The sequence below is a fragment of the Crocodylus porosus genome, unplaced genomic scaffold, assembly GCF_001723895.1.
Source record: "Crocodylus porosus isolate Cpor-Errol unplaced genomic scaffold, CroPor_comp1, whole genome shotgun sequence".
NCBI classification, from domain to species: Eukaryota; Metazoa; Chordata; order Crocodylia; family Crocodylidae; genus Crocodylus; species Crocodylus porosus.
This window is the reverse complement of record NW_017728907.1, coordinates 56,719,259-56,746,676: the sequence shown is the minus strand read 5'-3', so window position 1 is coordinate 56,746,676 and position 27,418 is coordinate 56,719,259. Positions and strand designations below refer to the sequence as shown.

General features: G+C 43.9%; 1 protein-coding gene across 15 annotated transcripts in view; it reads left to right on the top strand.

The window, feature by feature from the left end:
- DAB1 (DAB1, reelin adaptor protein) overlaps positions 1–27,418 on the top strand; it is a 771,943-nt gene that overhangs the window by 530,944 nt on the left and 213,581 nt on the right. For 12 of the 15 annotated variants that reach the window (XM_019531509.1, XM_019531512.1, XM_019531508.1 and 9 more), the window contains exon 1: positions 13,155–13,262. The exons of 1 other annotated variant lie outside the window; for it this stretch is intronic. The gene's annotated coding sequence lies outside the window, so the exon portion shown is untranslated. Of the gene's footprint in view, positions 1–13,154; positions 13,263–21,013; positions 21,070–27,418 lie in introns of those variants that run through there. 2 more of the 15 variants (XM_019531500.1, XM_019531499.1) reach the window with 2 other exon arrangements.

Genomic DNA, 27,418 nt, shown 5'->3' with positions numbered 1-27,418 from the left:
TTTTCAAACTGGTTTATGTGCACCGAACATCTGTTCTGTTACGGGTTTAAGCCAGGTTCTGATCACTTAAACCAGTTTATGTGTAATGCCTGTCCCTAGCCCAGGAGAGCAGCAGCAGCAAGACAGCGTTAGGTTGCATGGTGCCCAGGGTCCACAGGTTAACTCCTCAGGCCACATGTAGCCCATGTGGACATGCCCACTTTAGGGTATTGCATAACAAGGCTTTTCTCCAAGACTTCCTGTCCTGGATAAAATCATTGTCCTCCTGTCCTTTTATCACCCACTCTACTGTAGGTTTAATCTCTCCAGTTTCCCTTCTCACCTTGGTCCCTTGTCTTGTGTCTCCTTGTTTAGTTCTACTTCTGCTTTTTGATCCTCTCTCATTTCTACTCTTCTCCCTTGATTGCTCCCCTACCTGGTGGCTCTTATTCTCAAACTCCCCAGACTGTTCCTGTAATCTCCTTTTACTTTCATAACCTCCTAGATCATTTTATTGGTCTGTCTTCCTTTTTCCTCAGTCTCCTCCTCCTGTCAGTCCCAGTCTTTGCCAGAGTCCTTATCCAATCTGTTATTACTGGAAATTGAACCAGAGATGTTCTCTCTTCCCTGCTTCCCCCACCTGCTCCTTCCTTCACCTCCTTCCTTCCTGAGCAGTTCTAGTTTTCTTCGCACCCATCCCTAATTCCTAGTTTTTATCACACTATTCTCATTAAGAGTTTCTCTTACCTGTCTTTTCCTCACCAGTCCTTGCCCAAACTATTCCTCTCCGTATCCTTCAGTAGGTACGTGTCCAGGTTAAAACATACTCACTGAAGATGAAATAACCCGAGTCTTTTTTGGAGTCGATAATCACCAATAAGTCTCTTCTGAGCATGTGCAAATTGATTTTTTTTAAAGATGGCCAAGTTTGCACTGATAGTGACAAAAAGGGGGATCACTTTGCCCAATTCAAATCCCTTCTGTAAAGTTGGAGGAGTTGGGCGATAGTTTCCCAAAGAACAGATCGCTAGCATTTTATTAACATGGGCCAAACAATATAATTGTCTTTTACTTCATTCTCAGAAGAAGCTGACACACTGAGAGATCACGACTTGTCTCAACTTACGGTAACTTGTTCATGTAGCCATTCTCTGATACTGTGCACACCTAGCCTTTGTGTGTAAATACTGTTGAACGGGGAGCATTAAATGTTTATTCAGAATGTCCCAATTTACTGCTACAGGATTTTGAAATATAGCCAGAACTGTTGATTTATTTTAAAGGATATATATTATTTTATAGAGATTATTATATATAATTTATTTTGAAGAGAGCTACTTTTATATATATGTCTAGATGAGTTGATTAACATAAACTTATTAATTTCAACCTTTTAGAATGCTATCAATTATTTAGAATTTTTTATTGATTTTTTTTTTCTCAGTGCTACGTGCCATGTACCATTATTAGATTTTCCTTTATATAGAAGATTTAGTGATCAGGAACTTGCCTTCCTTTAATGTTTTGACAATTGTGTCTCTGAAGATGAAATCTAATACAGGTATCTTTTAAAAAGAGAAATATTGTAGATCATCCTCGAATTAAAGAATGTAATGCATATTAGCTTTCTTACATCTAAACATAATGAGGAACTGTACTGCTGATGATACCATGGAAAGGTTTCAAAAGAGGAGGATAATCAAGTTGAGGATAATTAGAGTTACTATTAAATATGCAAAAAGCAAAAGGCATATCAGAGTGAGACCATAACAGCAGAAGACTAATGTGAAAAAGATTTGTAAGTAATGAAATCATATCTCCTTGACTTTGTAAGTATAAAATAATAAGCAATATGGAATAATGGAGATTCAAACCCTAATAGTTTCTGTTACAAATTAACTATTTGCTCTGAAATACTGACCTGACAGGTGAACAGAAATTCAGATCTAAGATGCTGAGTTTCAGTATTTAAAGATTTAAAAAAAAAAAATTATGTCCTCTACAAATTTAGTAGCTTGATAGCCATAATGACATTTCAAAACACAGCAAACAGTCCCACAGTTGGACATTCAGATAATCCTGCTTGCTTCACTGTGAGGTCAAAAGTGGCTCTGAATTTGTCCTAAAGTTATGGATAAAAACCAGAAGCTTGGCTGAAAATGTGTGCTAGGATATTGAAATGTGGGTTCCTAAACTTAGCTAGCTAAATACATGGGATGATTTGTCATACCTCTGTCTTCCTCGCTCGTCCTGTCTTCCTCTGAAGAATTGCTCTCAGCTTCATGTGAAAAAATGGTTGTTCAGCATTTCTGAAAACCTGGGTACTTATTCAGATGTGTTTTGTTTTGTAAAGAAATTATACATTGAAGAAACGGTGAATTCAGAAGTGCCTGAGCCACTGACTCGCTTGCAAAGTCCTATTGAAAAAATGTCAGGACTGCCTAGAAGAAACCAGAAGCATCCCTGTTTATGGTGTGAATATACCAACTGAAATAATTAAAGAAACATGGTCCAGATGCCTAGGTTTTAATGCCACATTTGAATGTTATGACCAGGGTTGCTGTTGACTTTTCAAATCCCAACCTCGTCGCAATTTCTTTTCTAATATAAGGAAGATCAGTCATAAGCTGCAATATGTATTTTATAAGGAATTAACAATGTGCAAAAATATTGTCACCCAAAACTTACCCAGACAATGGAGATGAAGGAGCTCAGCCTTTTGTCAACCATTTTACGGTGCTGGCTGCAGATTCTCTCCACCAAAAGTCTTGTTCAGTTCAAGAAATGCATGAATGAATTTACTAGAGGCAGATCTAGAGCAGGTGCAGTGGCACGGTCACATCCTGCTTCGACTGTGCTGCATGTGAGTTCTTAGCAGAGGGTCTGGCCTGAACCCCTGGTTTCATATGGTTTTGGATTTCAGGAGGTAAGCTCCCCCTGTTGCTCATCGCCTCCTTTCCCCTTGCCGCTGAATTCGGAAGGGTGAAAGGTTGGGGGAACAGAGGGAAAGAGGGAAAGGTTGAGCAGGACCAGCATTCACCCCCTGGGCACAGAAGCAGGGGCTCCAGCCAGATCCTGCCCCAATCAGCTGGTGAGCTCGGAGCTGACATGGAGGTGTGGCAGGAGCCTGTGCCAAAGTCGGGGAGAGGAGGGCCTCACCCACCTTTCCCCTTTCCTGGATCTGCTACTGAGACTTTCTGACTGTTCAGTTTAGTCTTCTGACTAGGTGTATAGGATAGCAGATTAGGTCTGCTGATGAGATTTGGGGTACATATATCACAGGCCGAGGGAGAGAGAGAGTCCATCCATACCTGCAAGGTGCTGGCAATATGAACAACTCAAAAGCAGAAAGATTTCTTGTAGTTGGAAGAAATTCAGGAACGAATGCAAGTGAATGAGATAGTTGTGGGACTGACTATAACAGTACTTGGACTAGGAATACAAGCATTTGAAGGATCTGAACAGAAAGGGAGAGAAGAATTATTTGACATCTTCCAAAGGGCATTTAAGCAGGGATAATAAGATGAGATTCAGGGAAGCTAATTAAAGTTGAATTTGAGGAGAGGGGAAGTCTTACCAATGATGTCTGTTTGAATGTGTAATCATTTCTGCAGGGAAGTGTAGCTTGAGTCATTTAAAACTGCACTGGATATCAACAATTAAAAATATGTTAAGAACATACTGGCATTGGCAGGGACATGGATAAGATAAGTCTTCACCATCTTAATCATCTCTGATTTCTATAACTTTGTCATTATTTCTACTAATTAATTTAAGTGGGTAACACAAACATTGCGGAACATCCAAAACAAATATTACTGATGCCTGCAATTTGTTTAGTAAGATTTACAAAAGGAGCCTAGAATCACTCACCAGACACAGTTTTACTGAATATTTCTCTATCTGGTGTATTTGGAAGCCATATACAGCCAAACATTGTAGGTTGTGATCCTGTCAGATTTCATGAGCTAAGTAAGGTCAGGCCTGATTAATACTGTACATAGCTAGTAAGCTTCTAAGGAAGTTGTAGGAAATGTGTTGGTAATTCAGGAGTTGGCATTGTTCCTGATGAGCTAGCTAGAGGGCACTCTACTGCCAAGGGTGCTTTATTGCAAATGAGAAATAAAACTAAGGTCTTGACCACTAGAAGCCATTACAGTTCCCATGGCACATTTCACAAGAGTAGTGGTCCTTAACCCAGTTGTCCTGGCCAACTTCCAAATGGGGTAATTAAATTCTGCATTTCTAAATTTCCTCTCGATTTAATTGGCTTGGGCATTCTTCGCCTTCTGGCTTTAAACTGTGCTGTTAAACAGCTTGGTTTCCTCCTGTTGGGTCTGCATTTCAGACTGGGTGCTGTGTTACTTGCGTATGATCTAACACTGTGGTTCTAAGCCAGGATGTTGCGACATCCTGGGGTGCCATGAGATCCCGCTAAATGTGTGGCAGGGTGACACATTAGCACTGTCAGGTATGGGAACACCTACACAAGCTTTGCAAGATTAAGCCTAGAGATTTCAAATAGGAATCCATACCTGCTGTGGTATCCAGTAGTCAAGAAATAAGTGAAACCTAAGAACTGGGATTTTTCTGAGGGATGCTTTGAGTCTAGAAAGGTTAAGAACCATTGGTTTATGCGGTGTGTACAGACTAGTACATGTCCTAGATGCCACAGAAAATCCTTTTTTAGCATGCAAGGTAATAGTTTTTATTAACCAATGCAGCTTTTCCTACAATCATAGAGAAGTAGGGATGGAAGGGACATCCAGAGGGCATCTAGTCCAGCGCCCTGCCTAATGTAGGATCATCCCTATCCAAACAGTCCTATGCAATCCATAATTTAAATGCTACATAAGACTATTGTCAACCCTTAACCAACAGAGACCCAGCATCCTACCCTGCCACCAGTAAAGCAGGAAAACCGTGGCAGCCAATGTCCTACTTCTGTGAAATGTTGTCAATATATGCCCAAGAGCCCCTGGGTAGAGGGCCACACACCCCACTACAAAGGAAGGCAAAAACCGACACAGTCTATACCAACTTGACCATGGGAGTAAAGTTCCTTCCTGACCCCCAGATATGGCAGTCGGTATGACCCTGAGCAGAGGGGCAAGACCCTCTAGCCAGAAACCTCTGGCTTTCATCATAGCAGGAGCATTGGCACACCCCAGTCAAAGTCCCCGGCCTTAGCTGCAGCCCACGTCCAGTACCCCTATGGGGGGTTGGGGGCACCCTGACACGTAGTAGAAAGGGGGGTTAGAGACAATCAGTAAAGCCCAGAAGCATGGGAAATACCCATAGTAGAACATACACATAACTGTGCCTAGCTCATCCCCAACCAGTGGCTGTCCAACCTCTTCTTGAACACCTCAGGTGATGGACAGTCCACAACTTCCCTAGGCAGTTTGCTCCAGTGCCTCACTATTCTAATGGCGATGGAAATTTTTCCAGATATCCAGTTGAAAGTTACTTTGCTGAAACTTCAAGCCATTGATCCACATCCTCCTCTCTGCAGCAAGAGAGAAGAAGCACTTGTCCTCTTTTTTATGACAGCCCTTCACATATTTGAAGACTGCTATCGTGTTCTCTCTAGTGCCTTTTCTGCAAACTTCCTCCTTCAGTCTCTCCTCATATGACATGTCTTTCAAGCCCTTGATCATCCTAATTGCTTACCTGTGATCCCTCTTTAATTTTTCTGTGTCCTTTTTAAAATGTGGAATCCAGAACTTCACACAATACTCCAGATGAGGCCTACCCAGCGTTGAGTAGAGAAGCACTATCATCCTCTGCATCTTGCACCTAATGCTTCTGTTGAGGCATCCCAAAACTTCATTTGCCTTTTGTGCAGCTGCATCACACCGTAGACTCCTGCTGAGTCAGTGGTCTACCAAGATTCCCGAGACCTTTTCCATCCAGCCAGGTGTCCACTCATTTTATATTTGTGTTTTCGATTATTAGTCCCGAGATGTAGCACGTTGCATTTGTCCACATTGAACTTAATCCTTTTAGCTCTAGCCCAACTCTCCAGTCTATTGAGCTCCTTCTGAATTGCACTCTCATCCTCCAATGTGTTTACAATCCCTCCCAGTTTCATGTAGTCTGTGAACTTGCTCAAGAAGATTTCTATGCAGGCATCCAAATGATTAATAAGCATGCTCAGCACTGGGCCCAGGACAGACCCCTGTGGGACTCCACTCAAAACCATTCTGCCATGGACCCATTAATAATTACCCTTTGCATGTGGCTATTGAGCCAGTTGTCTGTCCAATTCATAGTACTTTTGTCTAGCCCACATTTTCCCAATTTATGAGTAGGCCATGCCGGACCTTGTCAAAAGCCTTGCTGAAGTCTAGGTATACTATATCCACTGTATTCACTTCATCCACCACAGTAGTTACTTTGTCAAAGAAGATCAAGTTTGTTTGACATGATTTGTTTTCATGAATCCATGATTTAATTGATTGTCTCTCTTACTTGGAAGTGTGACAGCTCTCTCAGCTTGGAAACCCACATTGAGTCTGCTGTCAAGAACAGCTGTTATCATCTCTACCACGTCCAGAAAATCCTCCCATTTCTGTCAGGCAGAGCCCTCCCAATAGTTATACTTGTCATTCTCATTCGAAGTCAGGAGTCACTGAAATTAGTGATGCTATTGTGAACTTAAAGTTAAGTGCATGCTTAAGCACGTCACTGGGTCAGAGCAGAATGTGCAGCACCTTGTAAAGAGTAACTGAATCTATTGTTATTACATCTGGTCTTTCAAATATATGCTGGCTGCTACTGTACCAATACATCCTATTCAGACTATCTATTTGTGAAGACTGGAATAATCTTGTGACTTCTCAATATAATGCCATTCCCTAACAACATCTGTGAATTCATAATTTTGAGCTTTTATATTTTTGAGAACACAATGGAGTCTTCAGTGACATTTAATCCATAAATCAAAAACCAGTAGGATTCAAGGCAGCAATGGCTAGTACACACCTTAAATCTGAGTTTAGTTCATACAAGGTACAATTACATATGTGCGTTAATGTGCTTTTCCTAATATGTATTAAATTTAGTATTTTCAGTGTGAGGTACTAAACAAATGCACATTAGGCTGCCTTAACGCACGGTAATGAATGTGCATGGTTTTTAAGTGAAGCTTAATGAGCAGTAGCCTATTTTACTGCTTTTTTGTGTGATGCTTTAATGAGCAGTAAAATAGGCTGCACATGTAAATGCTCCCACAGAGAAGTTAATAGGTAGAAAATACAAACTCTTTTTTTATGGAAGTAATTGAAAATAGTTTACTTAACAGTTCATTTGACCCTAACAATAACAAAATTGAGAACATATGAGCATCACTGGCCTGTAAATGCAAAATGTTTTACTGTGCGTAAAAATGGAATGTATGAATCCATTCACGTTAACTAAGTCTGAATGTAATGTCTGGTTGGATTTCGTTGCATTTTTCTGAATGGTTGAGTTCTAACTGCGTGTCTTGTTGGGTGTGGACATGTTTAGTCCTGTCAGTCTTATCTGTGTTGTCCTCACAGTGCTAACCTCAAAGAAAATCAAAAATAGCTAGTAGCCTTAGCATGCTTTTGAGGCTAGATGAGAGAACTGTATAATATAACCATAAGAGTTCTGGAGTAGTCTGGCCATTGTCTTGGTAAAGATGCTTGCAAGAAGAAATATGTGGGAAGAGAAGATATCCAGGCACATCCTTCCAGGAAATTCCTATAAAATGTAATAGAAATTGATACCTCTCCCGTATATTTTTTTTGGATCCTCTTCCAGAATTTCATGGACTTCATAGATTTTATAGACGTTGGGGTTGGAAGGAACCTCAAAAGGTCATCAAGTCCAGCCCCCTGCCCCAGGGGCAGGAAATCAGCTGGGGTCAAAGGATCCCAGCAAGATGGGTGTCCAAATGTTTCTTAAAAGAGTCCAGAGTAGGTGCTTGCACCACCTCTGGGAGGCAGTATATTCCAGGCCTTGGGGGCACAGACAGTAAAAAAGTTTTTCCTTATGTTTAGCCTAAAATGGTCTTGGAGGAGTTTGTAACTGTATGACCTTGTCATCCCTTTGGGCACTCTGGTGAACAAGCATTCCCCCAGATCCTGATCCACACCCCTTATATGCTTACAGGCAGCCACTAAGTCACCCCTGAGCCTGAGCTTCTCCAGGCTGAAGAGTCCCATGGCTCACAGCCACTCTCCATAAGGCCTGTTCTCTTGCCCCCTGGTCATGCGCATAATACTACACAAGTTAATGTATAGTAAAAGCTCTGTTATCTGGCATCCCCTGGGAATGGGGGATGCCAGATAACAAAATATGCCGGTTAATTGAGTGGCCCTGGCCACTGCTTCTCCCACTGTGCCTGGGGTGTCCCTCTGCCCCTCCCACCGCACTGCCGCCTTCCCACCACATCACCACCTGTCCCGCAGGACAGGGAGGCAGGCCCTGCACAGCCCCGCATGCCCCCGGGCCATGGGGGCTCAGCAGCACAGGCTGCTTTGGCCCTGGCCGTGAGGGCTCGGAGAAACTGGAAGTGCCACAGTTTCACTTTATCTTACAAGCCAGCGTGTGGGTTAGTAGAGTGTGCCGGCTTGTAAGATGCTGGATAGCACAGCTTTTACTGTAGTATTACATCCCGGCTAAACAATTCCCTGTGATTTGTTAAAAATATTAAAAGGATCCTATTCCCTGTTAAATTCTATAAATTTTTACAATAATTTCCATAGCATTCTGTTTTTTTTTCTGTGTGTTAAATCATCCAGGACTTTCACAGGCTATATATAGTGGACTTCATTGTACTGGGGTACAAGCTGGAATCAGTGTGGAGAGGGCCTCCATTTTCTCTTTCCTCTACCCTGCCCAAGGATTATCCATTTCCAATGCTGCTGCAGCTTGGGCAAGGCACCTCAGAGAGCACCTGCCAGCATGCAAAGGGTGTTGCAGTGACCTTATTCCCCTGTTAGGGCGGCTAGGAGCTGGAACCAACTTCCAAGGGAAGTGGTGCTGGCTCCTACCCTGGGGATCTTTAAGAAGAGGCTTGATGCCTACCTGGCTGGAGTTATTTGAGCCCAGGCGAGGGGTCAGACTTGAAGATGGACATGGTCCCTTCCGACCCTACTTCTATGATAATATGATACAGGCTTGGAGGATCTGCGTCTCATTGGAGAGACGAGGAGCAGGTGTAAATTGCCTTTACTCCTTTGGCTTAGTGGAGGTATGGCAATTTATATCAGCTGTGGATGTGTCCCACTGTTTTCTGGGACAACCAACCCACTGTGATCATGTGCCTGTTCCACCTTCTGCTGTGGCCGAGGATACAATTTAACACTGTATCTACCAACTAAGAGCAGCTCGTGTTAAAGGAAAGTGCAGAACTACATGCTTGCCTTCAAAACAGGACACGAACCATGTTTTTGTAGGGAACGGAGCATGCTTGTTTTGTGATGATGCATCAGGCCATGAATTCAGAGATGTGGCTGGCTTCAAGGTAGGCATGTAGATTTACACCAGTAACTTTTACCACATCTCTACGGGCAGCCTTTCAGGTCAACTGTTTTTGAAATGGATAAAAGTGTGCTAATTCCTTGAAGGTAAATCAAAAGGATTATGACATCTAGGAAGATGAGGCTGCCAGACCGCTCATGAGCAATATAGCTATGACTGACCTAAAGGCAGCTCTGCAGCTTCCAATAAAATTGCCTGAGGAATCTGCCAAGAAGCCAGATGCTGCTGCTGGAAAAATACCTTCTGTAGCTTGGCATTTGTCCTGTAATTGCTTCCAAGAGAAAATAAACTGTAGCGTGACAGTAGAAGGTGAATGGTTCCTCATTGCAGGCTACTTGGGTGATTTTAAAATGTTTAGAAAATGAGACTGTATGTTTGTGACAGATCTATACAAACTGATGGCATGTCTCACTGCATAACAGTTTTTCACTACAGTAATCCTGGACATCTCTTTATTAAGGTTTTAGCCCGGTTGAATCTTGGTTTTATTATTCCTTTTGATATGTCCATAGACTGGTCATTTAGGCTTCAATACTCCAAATATAGGTTTGCAATTACGTGAGGATTTCGGTGGGATTCTGCCTGGCTATAAAGAACAGCATCTTTTTGCTGAAAAAGTGCAAATCCTTGTACTTTTTATGTAGGGATGGCATGTTGGGGGGAAAAAAATAAAATGATTTTGTTTTCAATCTGAACTTGTTCACAGGATTAAAATTTGGATTTTTTTTTTTTTGTGTCGCGCAAATTGGAAGAGGGATGTCTGTCTTTGGAAAGCACCTGGGAAATTTTCAGCACCGCTGAACATAAATATTAACTATAATCTAAAATTGCCTAGAATATGAGATTTTAATGAGTGTGTTTTCCACTTGTACCACAATTATGATTTTCATTGATGTCAATAAGTGGCACTCATAGGATGAGTGTATAGTGCGCTGATAAATACTGGTAATTTATTAACATCACCTGTCTCTTCACAGATTCCCTGAAAGTGGACAGCAGCTTTCTCAAAATGCTTCATGTTTGAAGCTGACTCTTTTTCTTTTTTCCCCCCAGGAACTGATTCTTGGTGTGGAATGGAAAACCATTCTTGAGTTACCTTGATGTGAATAGTTGAATTTTGTTCCCTGTTCCCCAGTTCTGTAAAATACTTGGCTTGTTTCTATTCCTGATTGGCTCTTTGAGCAGCCATTGTGAAATATCTGTTGTTTGGAAAGCTTAAACATTAAAGTGAAACTTTCACAAAAATGTGCAGACATTGACCTCAGTTACTAGGACATGCAGATTATAAATAACATACAAAATAAGTAATATATGCATACTGATTTCTGGTATGCAGAATGTGCACACATACACTCAAAATAAATTCCATTTGCAAATTCAAAAAAAAATTCTGTGTTTCCTTCCTTGTGAATTTTAATATGGACTTGTGTAACAAACAAGTGCTGGTTGTTGGGTTTACCGTAATAAATCATCAGTCTGTTTACAGGGAAATGAAGTCCTCTTATTAGTTTTCCTGACACTTGACTGACAGGGAACAAGGGTCCTCTCTTGAAAAGTACCAGTCAATAAAGATCCTGACATAATATTTTATGGTTGATAATGAGAAAAATTTGCCTTCCTTCCTGGGTGCGTATTTAGAAAATGTAAGGGCACAGTTTATAAGCCAAAGGCCTTTTGGGGCAAAATTGAAACAGGGCTTTAAAAAAAAGTGTTAAAATTTCTGTGCAAAGGGTCGGCACAACTGTACCACTTCAAATCCCATGTCACCCTTGTAAACACTGCACAGGTTACACTTTGCATAGGTATTGTGCTGTATTTCACCCATACTGAATGCCTAAGTACAGACATTCAAAAAGCCTGAAGCAGAAGCCAAGGCATCCAAAGTTAGGCTGGGAGGGAACAGAACAGATGCTGGACCTTGTTGAGGGTGGGGTGGATGGTGCAGGATGCCTGCAGTGCAGGAGTGTCCCCAACCTGCTGGCCTCTTGCACGCCTTCCAGCAGAGCTGCTTCTATTTTCCCCTCTTCCAGAGGCCACTCCCATGCACCCTCTCCATCTCCACCTGCCCCCCCAGGCTGTGCTGGCTGTAGTCTGGGGTGGCTGTCAGCAGGGTTGGGGGGGAGCAGGACAGGGGTTAAACCCAAGAAACCAGCAACACTAAGACATCAATGACCTGAGACAGTCGTCCCCCACCCCCCGTGGCCATATCTGCCACATGTTGTGGAGGGCAGGGCATTGGGGGTGTCTGAGCCTGGCTGCAGTCACACCCAGGCCCCCAAGATATGCCAGGCAGGGTCCAGCACTGGGCAGCTTCTGGGCTGGCAAAGGCACCTGGACAGGGGCAGGTGTGGCTAGGAAGTGCAGCGAGCTGTGAGCATGCAGGGTTGGGGATGTCACGAACACACATCTCCAGGGGCAGGGCAGATCAGTGGGCCCTAGTCCAAGATGCTGAGCCCCTCATTGCAGACAGTGGTCTGCTGCTGCCCACCTTCTTGTGCTGTCCAGGCAGCCATCTCTGCCCTGCCTTTCCCACCTGGCTAGAGGAGGATTGCCTGGCCATCTCCAACTTTACCCACTTCAATGGGCAGGGCAGAGCCAGCTGCCTGGGTGGTGCTGCAAGGTGGCCAACAGCAGAGCACAGTCCACGTGGAGCAGCTTGGCATCCTTGGAGCTGGGTCCCATTGCTTTGCCCCTGCCCATCCCCCAACCCTGGGGGTGTGCATTAGTGACAGTCTGGCTCCATGAGCCTACAGTCTGCTATGCTGCCGAACCATACCTACCCCTGTCCCCAGTGCCTCGGCCAGCCTAGGAGCTGCCCAGCACTGGGCCCTGCCTGGCATGTCTCAGGGCACGTGTGTGGCTGCAGCTGGGCTCGGATACCCTCAGTGCCCCAACCTCAGCAGCACAGGATGGATCTGCCTGCTGAGCCAAGGCAGGCTGGTGGGGGGGAGAGGGCAGTCCCAGGACACTGGTGTCTTGGGTGTAGCTCCTGTCCCATCTTTTGCCTCCCTTCACCCCCCCCCCCCAAACCCCAGAGATGGCACAGCTGGGGTGGGGGGGGCATGCAGTGGGGGCGCCCCCGCCCCCCACCCTACTGTTGTGACAGCTGCGGGCAGGAGCAGCTGAGCACCAGCCTTGGCTCCCCAGCCGCCCTGCGAAGAAGGGTTGGCAGGGGAGCCACACAAGTTCCTTGGGGGCCTGCAGCCTAAGTTGAATCTGGAGGGGATCTGGGGCAGAAGCTAGCCAATGGGAGACATGTTTCTTGTTCAGTCTCACTAGCAGCACTGAGCAAGTGATCTTGAAATACAAGGAGGTAGCTACATTCAGATATTAATTCAGAAGTTAGAAAATTAATAGGTTCTCTTTTGTTTCAGCTTACTGTGCTGCTTTAAAATATGGGATGGCTGCCCGGAACCTGTGACATGAAACTGTGAATTCCTAAACCCTCTAAACCACTTAGAAAGCAGTGGTTCTCATTTTCAGAGCATTTATGTAACTATAAAGCATAGTCTCCCTGACATTACTTTTACGTTTTCCCTGGAGAGTTTCCTGCTTACATACTTCTCACTTTTCTGCAGCACAGTGATTATACCATTGCACTTTAGTAATCATTTAACAGCTCAAATTACAGAATACTCTGATCCTGGCTGTGTACTTTGTCCTTTGTCCTTTTTTTGTTTGTCCTTTTTTGCCAACATGGTGTCGAGAAGTTCTCCAATGAATATATCTTCTTTAGTCTTGCAAAAATAAATTCCAGAGAGACAGCTTTGGTAATGTACAAATTCATGTTCTTGCTTTACTTTTGAGTTATGGCACTGGTTGTGAGAGAGAGGGAGAGGTTTGATTTCACTTCCATCAGTCTTTTACTGGCATATTTTCACTGACACTAATGCAGTTACACCAACATTAAATTGGAGTAACTCTAACTGCATTAAAATCAATGGAATTACACCAATATAAGACAAATGTTACTCCATTGATTTTATGATGGTATGACTCTATTGATTGTAGTGGAGTTAAGCCAGTTTAATACTTTTGTAAGTGAGATCACAGTCAGCTGCTACGTCTGTGTAACGTATGTACGGCTGGTGTAGTTTTGTTTGAATGTTTCTTGTTTTTCTGGAAACAAAAAATATAATTTTTTTTGAGTTCTCCCAGATATATTAAGGAGTTGAAGTAATATAACTGACATGAAAATGCATTCAGATCATTCAGTTCCACCGTGAATGTAGTAAAATTCTGCCCAAATCTGTGGGATTCCCTAGGTTGTTTGGCAACCTATCTTTTTATGCCCTCTCCACTCTAATAGGGAGGATGTTGAGTTTTTTCTTTTTCTTTTCAGCGTGTGTGTGGTTCCTCACTTTTCCTTGTTCATAATAGCATTTTAGAAATTTGGAAGCAGTGTTGCAAGCTGTGGCTGCTGCATGTTAAGTCTTGGTGATGGAACAATAGATTTTAAAAGGAATATATGCTGTATCTATCTATACTCCATCCTCACTCATGGCTGGAGGAGCAAGTCTGTCCCAAAAGGTTTACCTTATGGATCTGGAGCAGCATTCTTAGCTCCAGGGACAGAGACTCAAGGCCAGGAGGAGTGGGAAACAGATGCAACCTATAAACCTGTGAATTTCTTCCTTTCCATGCCCCTTTCCCCTCCCCAGGGTTGCTTTTACCTTTGGTCTTGCTCATTCAAAACCCACAACCATGGGAAAGCTGCTTCTTCGTGAGTGCTGTGCACTTTCATAATTCACAGAATCGAGTCAATCATGCTTGTAATAGCATTTATCCTCATACAGATTTCCAGCCTAATGTGTGCCATGGTTAGGGGCTCCATGCTGATTCCACTGTCCTCCAGCCATGCCCGGCCCTCTGGCTTCATGATATTTTGTGTATTGAATGAAGCTGTGCTTCTCATGCTAGTGAACTGCTGCATTGGCAAGTAAATGACCCTGGATTAGCAAACAATAAGATTGAAAGAAGGATTGGATATTTATGTGAATGACAAGGATAGCACGATCATTTTAATAAATTATAGTAAACTATTGGGAGGAAATATTAAGCATCAGAGTTAAGGTGTTTATCTGATGTCTAACTGGTAGAAACAGGGATGAGAAGTAATTGTGGGGGGGGGCAGATCATCCCATATCTGCCACTCATAGTTTTTTACACCCTCCTCTGAAGCTTTTGGTACTGGTCTAGATCTTTTCCAGTATAGGCCTAATCCTAGAAGTCTCCATTTTTTAAAATGGAGATTATGTTAAGATTTATTTTGTAAATTCACCTAGAAAAAAGGAAACACACAGTATGAAATGGGGAAAACAAAATACTTTTAAGTCCGCCGTTGAGTTAAATGCTTAAATCTCAAGTATGTAGAAAATCAGAATGTCTTTACTGCAGGAAATGCTAAAATTTCAAAATTTGGTTCTGTCCTGAATTAAGATAAAAAGTAAAAAATCTCACTTTTTTTTAAATGGAATATTATGAGAGTATTTTCATTCAATCCTTTCAAGTGTTAGTTTCAACAGGAGTAAGGTTAAAGTTTTCTACTTTATTATTTGAGAATATTATAATGGAATATGTTATTATATAATAAAATATATTTCCCACCAGAAATTGTGATAAAATTTAATGCTTTCTTATGAAAAGTTTCAGTTTAGTCAAGCAGGCATGTTCCATAGGGGAAAAAAATTGGCCAAGTGTTTAAATTTGATATTTCCACTTTATTGCTGGTGAGGAAATGTGTAATACTGCATTTCAGAGAGTGGATATTCTAGGAGGATATTTTTATAACTATTTTGCTGTCATTGGGATTCTAATAAATATCTTACTTTTGAGGTGCTTTATAGGTCAGATCTGGCCAGAGTTTGGTCAGATATTTTGTTGGTGCTAAATTAGATTTCATAGATTTCATAGACATTTGGATTGGAAGGGACCCCAGAGGTTCATCGAGTCCAGCCCCCTGCCCCAGAGGCAGAAAGTCAGCAGGGGTCGTAGGATCCCAGCAAGATAAGCATCCAAATGTGTCTTGAAGGTGTTCAAAGTGGGTGCTTGAACCGCCTCCGGTGGCAGTCTATTGCAAACCTTGGGGGCTCGGACAGTGAAGAAGTTCTTTCTTATGTCCAGCCTGAACTGATCACAGTGGAGTTTGTGACTGTTTGATCTTGTCAACCCTTGGGGTGTTCTGGTGAACAGTCATTCCCCCAGATCCTGATGAGCACCCCTGATAAACTGTAGGTTGCCACCAGATCACCCCTGAGCCTGCGCTTTTCCAGGCTGAATCGTCCCATGGCTCTCAGCCTGTCATAGTAAGGTCTATTTTCCTGACCTCTGATCATGCACGTGGTTCTCCTCTGTACCCTCTCAAGCTTCTCTACATCCTTTTTGAATTGCAGAGCCCAAAACTGAACACAGTAGTCCAGCTGCGGCCTCACCGATTACCGAGTACACCGGGAGAATGACGTCCCGGCATTTACTTGAGAAGCATCTATGGATGCAAGCCAGTGTTTTGCTCGCTTTACTAGCTGCAGCATCACATTGCAGGCTCATGGTCATCTTGTGGTCAACCATGACCCCCAAATCCCTTTCATCTGTAGTGCTAACCAGCGTAGCACTACCGAGTCTATATGCATGGTGCAGGTTTTTCCAACCAAGGTGGAGAACCTTGCATTTTTCGGTGTTGAACACCATCAGGTTCTCATCCGCCCATTGGCTGAGCCTATCCAGATCCACCTGGATCACACTCCTGTCCTCAGGTGTGGATGCTTTACCCTGGAGTTTGGTGTCATTGGCGAACTTGGCCAGTCCGCTTCTGATACCAATGTCCACATCATTGATGAAGATGTTAAACAGTATAGGCCCTAGGACAGATCCTTGTGGGACCCCACTGGTCATAGCACACCAAGACGATTGGCTCCCATTGACCCCACCCTCTGGGTCCTACCACAAAGCGGGTTCCCCAGCCAGCGGATCGTGGTGACGTCAAGGCCACAGTTAGCCAGTTTAACCAAGAGGTGAACATGGGATACCAGATCAAAGGCTTTTTTAAAGTCGAGGTATATGATGTCGATCTCTTCCCCCTTGTCCAGGTGATCGGTCACCTGGTCATAAAAGGAAATGAGATTGGTTAAGCAAGACCTACCAGCAACAAACCCATGCTGGGTATCCCTCAGGATATTGCCTTCAGCTAGTCTGTTAAGGATGACCTCCTCGATAATCTTTTGCTAGACTTTCCCCAGGATAGAGGTCAGGCTGATGGGCCTGTAGTTTGTCGGATCTACTTTCCTCCCTTTCTTGAAGATAGGCACGACATTAGCAGATCTGCATAGCTTTAAATGGTGCTATACCTATTTCTGGAAGCTGAGGGTATGGATTGCATGCCTACAACTCTGATTTGGTGTTAGTCTTAATTGACATTGTAAATTACATTGATTTCTTAAACTGTGTCACTGGACTTGATTTTATGCATCTTCTTTTAGCTGTTTTTATAAATAAATAATTCTGCACGTTCCCAGGGGACTCCAGAGATGACTTTGAAATGAATTCGTATTCATGAACTCATAGAACTAATATATAGCAGGTTTAGTTAAATGCATAGAATCCTAAACTAGTCGGGGGGAAAGGGGTAGAGACGTGGAACAGTTCAACCCAGTACTCCATCTTCTGCAGATTGGCCATTTAATGTATCTTAGTCTTTGCTTCACATTAGCATTAGAGCATTTTCCCATGAAGATGCACAGAAGCCTCCTTTCTTTGTCTCCTTTTGTCTTCTCCGTTCTTTTCTTCCTCCCTGTCTGAGTTTCAGACTCCATCCTTTCCATATTTCCTTCTGTTCTGGCACTCCTTCCATAAAGAACTGATTGAAGTTAATGGAAAGATTGCACTGGAATTTGGATTAGGCCTTACGTTTCTATTTTGATTTGTACAGTGCATCTTCTCTGCTCTGATATATACCTACCCAAGCAAGCCCTGTGCAAAACTGGAGGACCAACTGGAGACATGGACTGCGGGGTTCAAAGTAATGTCTTCTAGTCAACAGCTGCCAAGGGATTTGACAGACCTGGAACAGAGATCTGTTGCAGGTGTTCACATGCGATGCAAAGGGGACAAGAAGAGGAATGAGGATGTGGCCTTTGGCTCTAATGCTCCCTAAGCTTACCTGTGTTTCTTTGAAAGTACTGTAACTTATAGCATAAACTTTGTGCCCATCTAGCTGCATTTGTTTCCCAGCTTTTATTTCACTGTGTGTCCTTTTCTCGTTACCCTTCTCTAATCATATTTGGTTTTCATGCAAGACTACTAGAATTGATTGTATAGATATCACCATACAAGAAACCATGCTTGGCACTTTGGAGGGAAGGAAACCGATTTAACACCTAGAGAGAAGCAAAATGAGGAGGTGAGGGTAGTAGCATGAAAACGTGTTCAAAGCAGGGTGAGGTCTGAGAGTTTCATCCATAAAGAAGCTGAGAGGAAACTGCCATACCCAAGGTTGAGTCTGGGGAGAACTGAAAGACCTGTGGGATGTCTACATTAGTTGTAAAACCTGTATAAAAGTTTCCGTAGAGACTTCTTACTTTTGAAAATGAGAATCACTGAAGGAAATTAATAGATTCATAGATTTTTAAAGCCAGAGCAGATTATTGTGTGCAACATACTGCATGATAGAGGCCAGAGAAATTCAACTGTTGTCTCCCACATTGACCTCAATAACTTGTGGTTGCAAGGAAAAATAATTTTGATAAAACATGTTGTGTTTTTTTTTCCTTGCATGAATACAGCCAAAACAAGGATGAAACATTTAATAAATGTTATGGTAAAAAAAAAAAAAGCAACTTTTAAAACTCTGCTCTATATTTAAAATTTTACTTCATAAAGGCTGTTGTAAGAACAATACAAGATACAAGGTTAGTACTTCTCCTGGAATTAAAAGCTAATTGATTCCAAAATACACTGGGATTGTATTCCTGCTGCCTGCATTTAATAAGGGAATAGTAATTGTCAGTATCTCGTTAAAATGAATTCTCTTCAGGAAAAGCTGAAACATGTATATAACGTTATAATAACTGAGACTGTAGTGAGGCACTAACAGGAGGCTGTTAAAGTGGGTAAGTGCAAGACAATGGGATTTTTATGAAAAAAATGGTAAGAAAATTGTGTTCTCTTAGGGAGAAAAACATGGTAGAGCCATTCAGAGAAAATAGTAGCTCATTGACGAAATGCATGCTACCGTATGTCCCAGAGCTAGAAGACTCTAGTATTTATTGACAGTGACCTAGATTGGAGGAGACAATAAAAGCTGTTGCTGTGAAGAACAGATTGACTGGCAAGCTCTTCTGGACAATAAAGTATTGAAATATGGGCTGTATATGAAAGTTTATTAACACTGCTTGCACAAAGACCTACAGTTTGGGAAAGGAAGCGTTATAGTCACAAATGGATTGTGAACTATAGCTTGTAATTTATGGATATTTACATGTAGCTTTTACATCGACTTCTATTGCTTTACATGGACATCTATCAAATAAGGAGGATATAGCCTGATTATATTTTTTAGTAAATCAAAATGTGAACCTGTCCAAAAATAGATGTGCATGTTTAGTTAAAACATTGCTGACTGGGGTGGCCACTGGGAATATAGATCTTTTTGTCCATGAGTGTCCTGAGCGGGATGTCAGTCGTATATTGTTACTAGGGTTTATTGCACTGCAATTGATCCTGAAATTGTAAATAACAAGGAGATAGGAAATTCTTAGTGCTTTGTTTTCTAATGCACGTTCTCAAGGAATTCAGCATTTCTAGCTGCTAACCAGGTAATTTTCCTTAAAGTTTGTTTTGAGTGATGCGGTCATAGGTTATTTTTTTTTCTTTTGTTAAATAATTTGTATTGATACTTCTTGCAGAACACATATTCAGTTAAACCTTACACAAAATATAAACCTGAATGCGGAATTGCTCCATCAGTCCTTGAATGACTGAAGAGGGTCATTTAAGTAACTGCTTACAGAGCTGTAAAGACTGATGTTCCCCTTTGGTGATTTATTACTGAATAATCATCAGTTGGGCTGTGTGCAGTGGGAGGATCTACATCTAGGGGAGACATCTGCTATTTACGGAACTATTCTTTCTCTCTTGACCTTTGGGGATTTTAAGCATAAATTCATGCCATCTCCATCATTAACGTAAGATGGTTTATTGACAGGCCAGTGAACATTGGTCAGTGGGATGGCCAAGTAACACCACCGCGAGAGCAATTATGCTGCTACAGGGCCTGGGGGAGATGAGGAGGCTGCCGGATGGTACATGGTCTAAGTTTTACTGGCCTCAGATTTCTTAAGCTCTAAAGAGATCTCCATGTTGTTGATGTCGAGCACTTGAAATCTGAGGAGGCAGTTGTCTTGAATTTGATAATATGTGAAAACTTTGCCTGGGATTCACTGAAAGAAAAATTACAAAGGTGTTCCAGTGCCAGTTTATTTTAATCCTGAAACTACTCTTTATAATCTTGTGTTTGCTTAAAGTGGATTCATAGATTTGTTCATTAAAAGGCCAGGAGGGCCTTTGTGATCATGAATTCTGAACTCCTGTATATAACACATATCTCTTAGAAAAAAAAATCCATCCAATATTCGTTTAAAATTCAGCAAAGGTAGAGGAGCCTCTTGAAATAATCCCAGTGCTTAAGTATACTCGCTGTTAAAGATTTGTGCCGTATTTCTACTCTTCATTTGTCTAGCTTCAACTTCAAGTAGTTGGAACTTGTTACACCTTTGTCTGCTATTCGGAATTGCCTGTTATGAACCTGTTGTTCCCTGTGTAGGTGCTTGTAGACCGGGGTGGGCAAAATGACCGAAACAGCTGGCGCTGGACTCCATTTCCCAGCAGCTCCTGCCTGCCTGGCTGGGGCTGGTCTCCATGGTGACCCCAGCTGTAGCTGCACTGTGAAAGCTCAAGGTTGGGGTTGCCATGGAGATCAGCCCCAGCTGTGCTGGCAAGCTGGCGTGTGGCAGAGCAGAGCAAGGGGCTGCTTTAAAGCCACTGGGATCTTGCAATGGGGGCAGCTGGCTCCAGAGCCAGGGGATAGCCCTGATCCAGGCAGGAATGCACAGACAGGGGATCGCAGCTCTGCCCCTGCTCCATACCAGGCTGCCACCGCTGCAAGGAGCTGGGGCAGAGCCATGATCCCCTTTCTGTGCACCCTTGCCTGGAGCATGCATGCTACAGATCATGGCTATCCCCTGACTCTGAAGCAAGCTTTCTGCATTCCAAGATCCCAGGCGCTCTGTCATGCGCCCTGCCAGCACGGCTGGGGCTGGTCTCGATGGCAACTGGATCTGGCCCGCGGGCTGGACTTTTCCATCTCTGTTGTAGACTGCAGTCAGATGAACTGTTGACCTTCTCTGGGAAATGCTAAACAGATTGAGCTCTGTGAATCCTTAAGTACAACACATTTTCCATACCTATAATCATTTTATAGTTCTTCTCTGTTTCCCCTCCAACTTATCACTTCCTTTCCAAACTGTAGGAACCAGAACTGGATGGATTAATCCAGGAGTTGTTTCAGTGGAGCCTAACACAGAGGTAATGTCTCCTCCCTCTAGCTGCAAGAGACTTTCCGTGACTAAATCTCCTAGGATAGTATTATCTTTATAGACACACTAATAGCATATAGGGTTCATGATATGGATAATCAGTACCTGACTTTTCAGAATCACTCATCCCAGGATAGTGCCCCAGCCTGTAAAACTGCCTTACATTTTTTGTTTTTAACTGTATAACTTCACATTTTGGCTGTTTAAACTACATACTGTTTGCTTGTACCCAGCTAGCGGACAACCAGTTTGTAGACCAGTTGGTCATCAGAGATCTGTCCATTCGTTATTTTCCGTGTTCCCGATATTTGTATCACCTGCAACGTTTACCGGTGATAATTTTGTTTTCCTCTATGTTGGGCATGTTCAACCTCCACCCCAAAGGCAAATGTGGCCCTTGGACCATGGCATCTGGCCTGCAGGGCTTTGCAGGGGTTGGGAAATTTGGCATTGGGGGATTGATGGCAATTAATATGGCCATCTTTCCCCACTGCCAAATTCCCAAACCCCAAGCCCTACACGGTGGGTTGAGGCTGGGCCGTGCTTCCTCCCGCCCCCCACCATGGGTCTGAGCTGGGCTGGGCCATGCTTTCTCTCTCTCTGCAGCTGGTTCCAGGCCAGGCCACACCCCCTCCCCCCCTATGGCTGCATGAGGACTAGGCCACACTCCCTCCCCACTGCAGGGTTGGGTTGGGACTGTCTCAGCTCCCTTTCCCTCTCCATGGGGCTGGATTGTGGCCAGTCCTCTCCTTCCTCCTCCCCCCATTTTGCCTGGACAGATGGGGTCCCACCATGACTGCTCTGGGTTCCAGAACAGGACCACCAGCTGGCCCATTGGCCAAAAAGCTTGAGCACCACTGCTCTAAGTCACTGATAAAAAAGATAAATGAAATAAGGCAAACTGATCCTTGTGGATCCTTACTGAACAGCTGCTTCATGAGTTCCCATTTAAAATTAAATGTTTGAGACTGTCAAAGTCAGGTTTTTACCAGGCTGTAGCAAAAAGATGCATAAAACCATTTTGTTTTTAATTTTTGAGGATTAGACATACTGATTTGTGTTCTGTAGTTGGTGTACTTTCATTAAGAGTAGGCGAAAAATAAGTATACTCAGTTCGCTGTAAGGCATCTCCCAGCTTCTTGGTAAATCAAAACAAATAGGCCAAGCACGGGATTATTATTATTATTATTATTCTATTATGGCAGTGCCTCAAGGCTTCGTGTGAGATCAGTGTCCCACTTGACTCAGCAGTGTAAAAACAAAAAACTGAATGTGTCATTGAATCTTACTGTGGTATGGATGGTGATGACTTACAAGTATCTCCATTTGCCTTTTGGGATTTGCCCTTTATGTGTGTGGGAGTGGGGAAATGTATAATCCATGGGCATGATTCTTCACTGCCTTGCATTTTGTGTTGTCTTTAGTTTGTGCAAAGTGGCTGTAAAATGATGCTAATGCATAATAAATGCCAGGTTGCAATCACTTGACAGGAGTTAATGAACATGCGTGATTCAAAGAAGACTGTTTTATATATACATCATTTCTTAATCCAGTTAAATTTAGGATTGATAAAAAGAACTAGATTAACCACAACAAAGACTGACATCTGCTAGTCCAGAGAACAGGTTTAGGGCAGACAGAGGTATTGTGAGTTCATCAGATAACTGTCTCTTGGGCTACCACATGCTCTACGCCAGAATTTCCCAGCCAGTGTGTTGTTGGACATGTCCAGGTGTGCTGCGGAAACTTTGGGCAGGCATGGCTCCTGGCAGGGCATGGCTACAGCCAGTGCTGCCACAGCCTTCTCGTGCCGTCACCACACCGCAGTCAGCCCCGCAACAATACCCCCATCCCGTTCTACGTTTGGCCGCACCTCCCTGTCTTTTCCGTGTCCAGCCACACACCCCTCCCCGCCCCCCGTCTTCCCTGCTCCACTTCTGGCTGCTTGCCACCCCCCCCAAGCCTCCCAACCTGCATTCAGCCAATGTGCCACGGGATGAAAAAACCTTGGGAAATGCTGCTCTACACATTGCCAGTTACTTTGTGTGTCAGCTCTGGTCTGAGCCCCAGGTTGGTGTTGGGGTCAGAGCTGGAACTGCAGCTGTAGGAGCTCCTCTGCTACTGCACAATCTTTTCCACAGTCCCTCTGCTGCTGTGGGCTAGGGCTGTTTCTGCCCCTGCTGCCTGGCTGGGCGTGGGGTGGCTCGTGGCAGAAGAGGAAGCACATTGTAGGTGGCTTGGGGCTGAGGCTGCTGCCCAGCTGGAATGGTGCATGGGGCTTGGGGCCCAGGGCTGGAATATGCGGCTGTAGGGCCCCAGTAGGGAGCAGGATGGAGTCATGGGTGGCTTGTCCAGGAGATGGTGGGGGGTGTGTGTCTGACTTCCCAATCCTGCAGCTATTCCTAGGGGGAGGGCACATGCGCTCCAGATCTGTGCTTGGGGCAGGGGTGGGTGTAGGCTGCCTGCTGTGGGCTCAGGCTCCCTGCCCTGCTGCCTTTTCTCTGGTGCCTTTGCATATCAGAAAGTGGGACCTGGCACAGCAGGGCAGAGTGGAGCTGGGCAGGGAAGCTCCTTGACCTTGTAAGCCCCACACCACCCTGGCAAAGCACCCCTTGCTCTCCCAGCAACAGCAGGGGCGGTGGCATAGAGTTGTGCCCCTCTCTGCTTCCAGGTGGGTTGGGGGCTCCTCACTATGGTGGTGCAGAGCTCCCAGCAGCAGCAGTGAGCTTCCCTGCCCAGCTGGGTCCTGTCTGCTGGGCTGCAGAAGCCACAGGGGAAAGGCAAGGTGGGAGCTTGTACCTAGTACCCCCCCACAATGGGCCCTTCTCGGGCCATGCTGCTCGTGGGAGAAAGGGAGCTTGGCTCCGTGCTCTGTTCTGCCACAGCAGCCGCCACCTCCCATGGGTGGCAGCCAGGGCTTGGGTGCTACTATGGGATGCAGGGGGTTGCAGACCCGGGTCCCTGGCCCCATAGCCCTGGTAGCTGGAGGCCTCTTCCGGCAGGGCTGGGAGGGTTGGGGGCATTGTGGGTGGGGTACTGGCAGGGCTGGGGGGACTTTGAGTGGTGAGTGAGGGGCACCAGCAGGTCTGGGAGCTCGTAGCTTAGGAGTGAGGGGCCTGGACTTGCATCCTGGTGAGTGAAGGGGGAGCTCTGATTTTCAATGATAAAAAACCCAAATTCAAATACCAAAAATGTATAGGTACTTAGAATTGATTTTATTTCAGTGATTGAGGCACTGGTAGTCTTCCAAATTGCTTTAAAATTGTAAATATATCTATAAAACCTTGTGTTCAATTGACATCTATATGTATAGTAGTGTTCCATTTTAATTGCAAACGTTTGGGTTTTTTTAGCAGAGACTGTGGTTTTTTTAAAATCATAGAATTTGTGATTTGTTTTAAAATTGGAGAATTTGCAATTTTTAAATGGAGAAAACCAGGTTCCCTGCTGAGCAGTACTGAGCTGTTGGGTCACGATAGCTTGAAATGCTGTTGACTGCTGGGGCCCAGCCCAGTGAACTATATGGGGAATCATGAGCCTTTTAGCTTTGGACTGTCATGCATAGTTTGTACCATATATAAATAGGTACAAAAGTACTGCCTAAAACAGTGATGTACCGTAGGTCTCTGGTGACCAGGGGCCAATGATTGCGTTTGCACTCCCACCCATACTTAGTCACGTCATATGTTAAAAACTCTGAAGGGCCCGGCTGGTGCCCCCCCACAGACTGGCACCTGAGGGCCATGCCCCCCCAACCCTGCCATCAGTCCGCTACTGGCATAAAAGCATATTTATGGAGTACCTGTAATAAAACTTTTTGCAGTTTCAAAAAAAGGTAAAATGCATCAATTCTGGCTGACCTAAGTCTATGGGTACTCCATGCAAATTAGTATAGGTATGTTAATTTTAAGGTCAAATTTTCCCTTTTTTCAAATTTTCCCCTTATTTTCAGCTGCTTAGGGAGAGCAGGGTCTGATAGTAAGGGAGAAGGGAAAGGAGCTGAATTAGTGGGGGCTGATGGCAAGGAGGGCTACCGGAGCCCCTTTATTTTCCTTTTTATTCTGCTTTTCTAGGAGAGGAATGAGGAACTTTAACTCAGTATTCTGAACAGCCATATATGTATTTATCTGTTGAATGTTATATAATTATTGTATGGATTTGACACACTCATTACATTAAGAAAAGCCCGATATACTTCAGGAGTGTTAAATCACTTCAAATTGTATACGGCAGTGTAACATTACTGAAATATTTAAAAATATTGAAAGAGTCTAGATTTAAAAATGTAAGCAATTTCATGCCTTTCCTGTGAAAAGTGATTGTCTTCAGGTTTTGGAGGGGTTTAATCACCCAAATTAGGGGAAGGGAGTTTATTACATGATTTTGGATCCCTTAGCACAGCATACTCCAAGCTCTGTTGGTCAGAGCAGTGGTTTTCAACCTTTGTGGATCAGAGTACCCCCGGCGGCTGGACGTGGAGTGGCAGGATGGGTGCGTGGCTGGAGGCGTAGTGGGGGGGAAGGCAGAGGGGGAGGAGGGTGGCATGTGGTTGAATGTGGAGCAGCGGCAGCTGCCATATGCAGACTTCCCCCGCCCCCCACATCTGGCCAGGCGGGTAGCGCCTGTATGGCAGCACGGGATGGTGTGTGGCAATGCTCCATCCCCTCCCACCGGCACGAACCCCTTGGGGCCTTCTCAAGTTCCCCTGGGAGTATGCATACTCCCGGTTGACAACCATTGGGTTAGATAAATCTTTCTGCTCTGTGAATCACTGATAAAGAAATGTCTTTCAGGAGCTAGAGGGAGGAGCAAATAGGTACATGGACTACTTTCACTGACCAAGTAATAACAGCTAGCCCTCCTGTATAGTGAGTGACAGCATGGGAAAGAAGACAACTAGTAAGCAGAGTAGAGTAATATAACCGTTTCTTTGTGAGTTTGTCTAGACTGCACAGCATTAATAAGCAGGACACATAAACCTAGGCAAAGCTCCTCATTAACGCTGCTCTGCTGCTTGCAGTATGTCAGCTAGCTATCAAGGAGGTAGCTCTGGTATCTCTATGCAAGACTGTGTTGTGCAGTATAGATGTGCTTTCTGAAGCACAAGCTGGCCATAATTTAGCCAAGAAATAGGTGATATTATTGCTGTCTGGCTGCAGTTTTATATCCCGACCAAAAATTGTTTGTACTAAGGACCTGTAGCAGCACGAGGCATACCTGCTTAGGATTGCAGTGAGGAGCTACTTAGTGGAGAAAGCCTGGCATAGGAAACAATCAGATCCTCCGCTGGAGATCTGTGAAGTGAAGAGCCATTATTCCACGTGGTTCTTTGCGCTCTGCATGCTTCGCTAGCGAAGATGCTGGTCCCTTCTTTGCTCATCTCTGGTCTCTGCCACAGACTTCCTGTGCACCCTTGGGTAAGATGCATCTCTCTCTGTCTCACTCTCTGTGTCTCTCTCCTCCTTCACCTCCTCCCCCTTAGTTTTTTTATATTTAACATAGCAAAAAAGCACTTCCTTTGCTGCCTGTTGTGTCTTGAGATCTTCAGGGCAGGAAACATGACTCTTGTCATAATTGAATTCCAATCCTGGATAGGGTCTGTAGGCATGATTGAATTCAAATTATGAGTGGCATGAAAACTAATTTAGTTACACTGATATTTTATCCTTGGAATAGGTATCTATATGTTGTAGTCCTTGTAAAGTTTCACTCATATCTACCTTTTTAAAAAGCTAACAGTTCTGTTACCTGTAGACAAGGCATTTGTTTTTATTTGATATCCTTGTGTTTAATCATACTGAGACTAAACACTTGTGATGGGCAAAAGCTGCAAAGTGTGCTTCTAAGTCTCAAGGCAAACATTCCCAGAGTTTGGGGACTCTCTAAGGCAGGGTTTTGACTGGGCCTCATCATTAAAAAATTAATGTAACCAGTGAATTATCAATTCCATCTGAAAACCAGATTATGGGAGCTTTATTCCAGTTGAGTTGCATGTTACTGTATATGTTGTTCCATTAAAGAAAATTGGATCACTGATGCAGCAAAATACTACTTGCCCTCAGTAAGGATGGTATAATATTTTTTTCACCTCCTTTTGGATAAATTGAAGCTTGTTTAAAAATATTACTCAGGCATATAGCGTCTTAAATGTATTCCGAAACATACTTCGTTAGAAGTACCATTGTTGTACAGGTATAGTTAGTATTATATTTTGATCACCTCTGCAACTTGCTTGAATTCCATCAACTTGAGGTCTGTCAGCCAAGGTGGGGAGGGAGTGGGGGCCCCCTCCCCACAGGCCCAGCCCTGGCCCCTCCAGACCCAAGCAAGCACAGCTG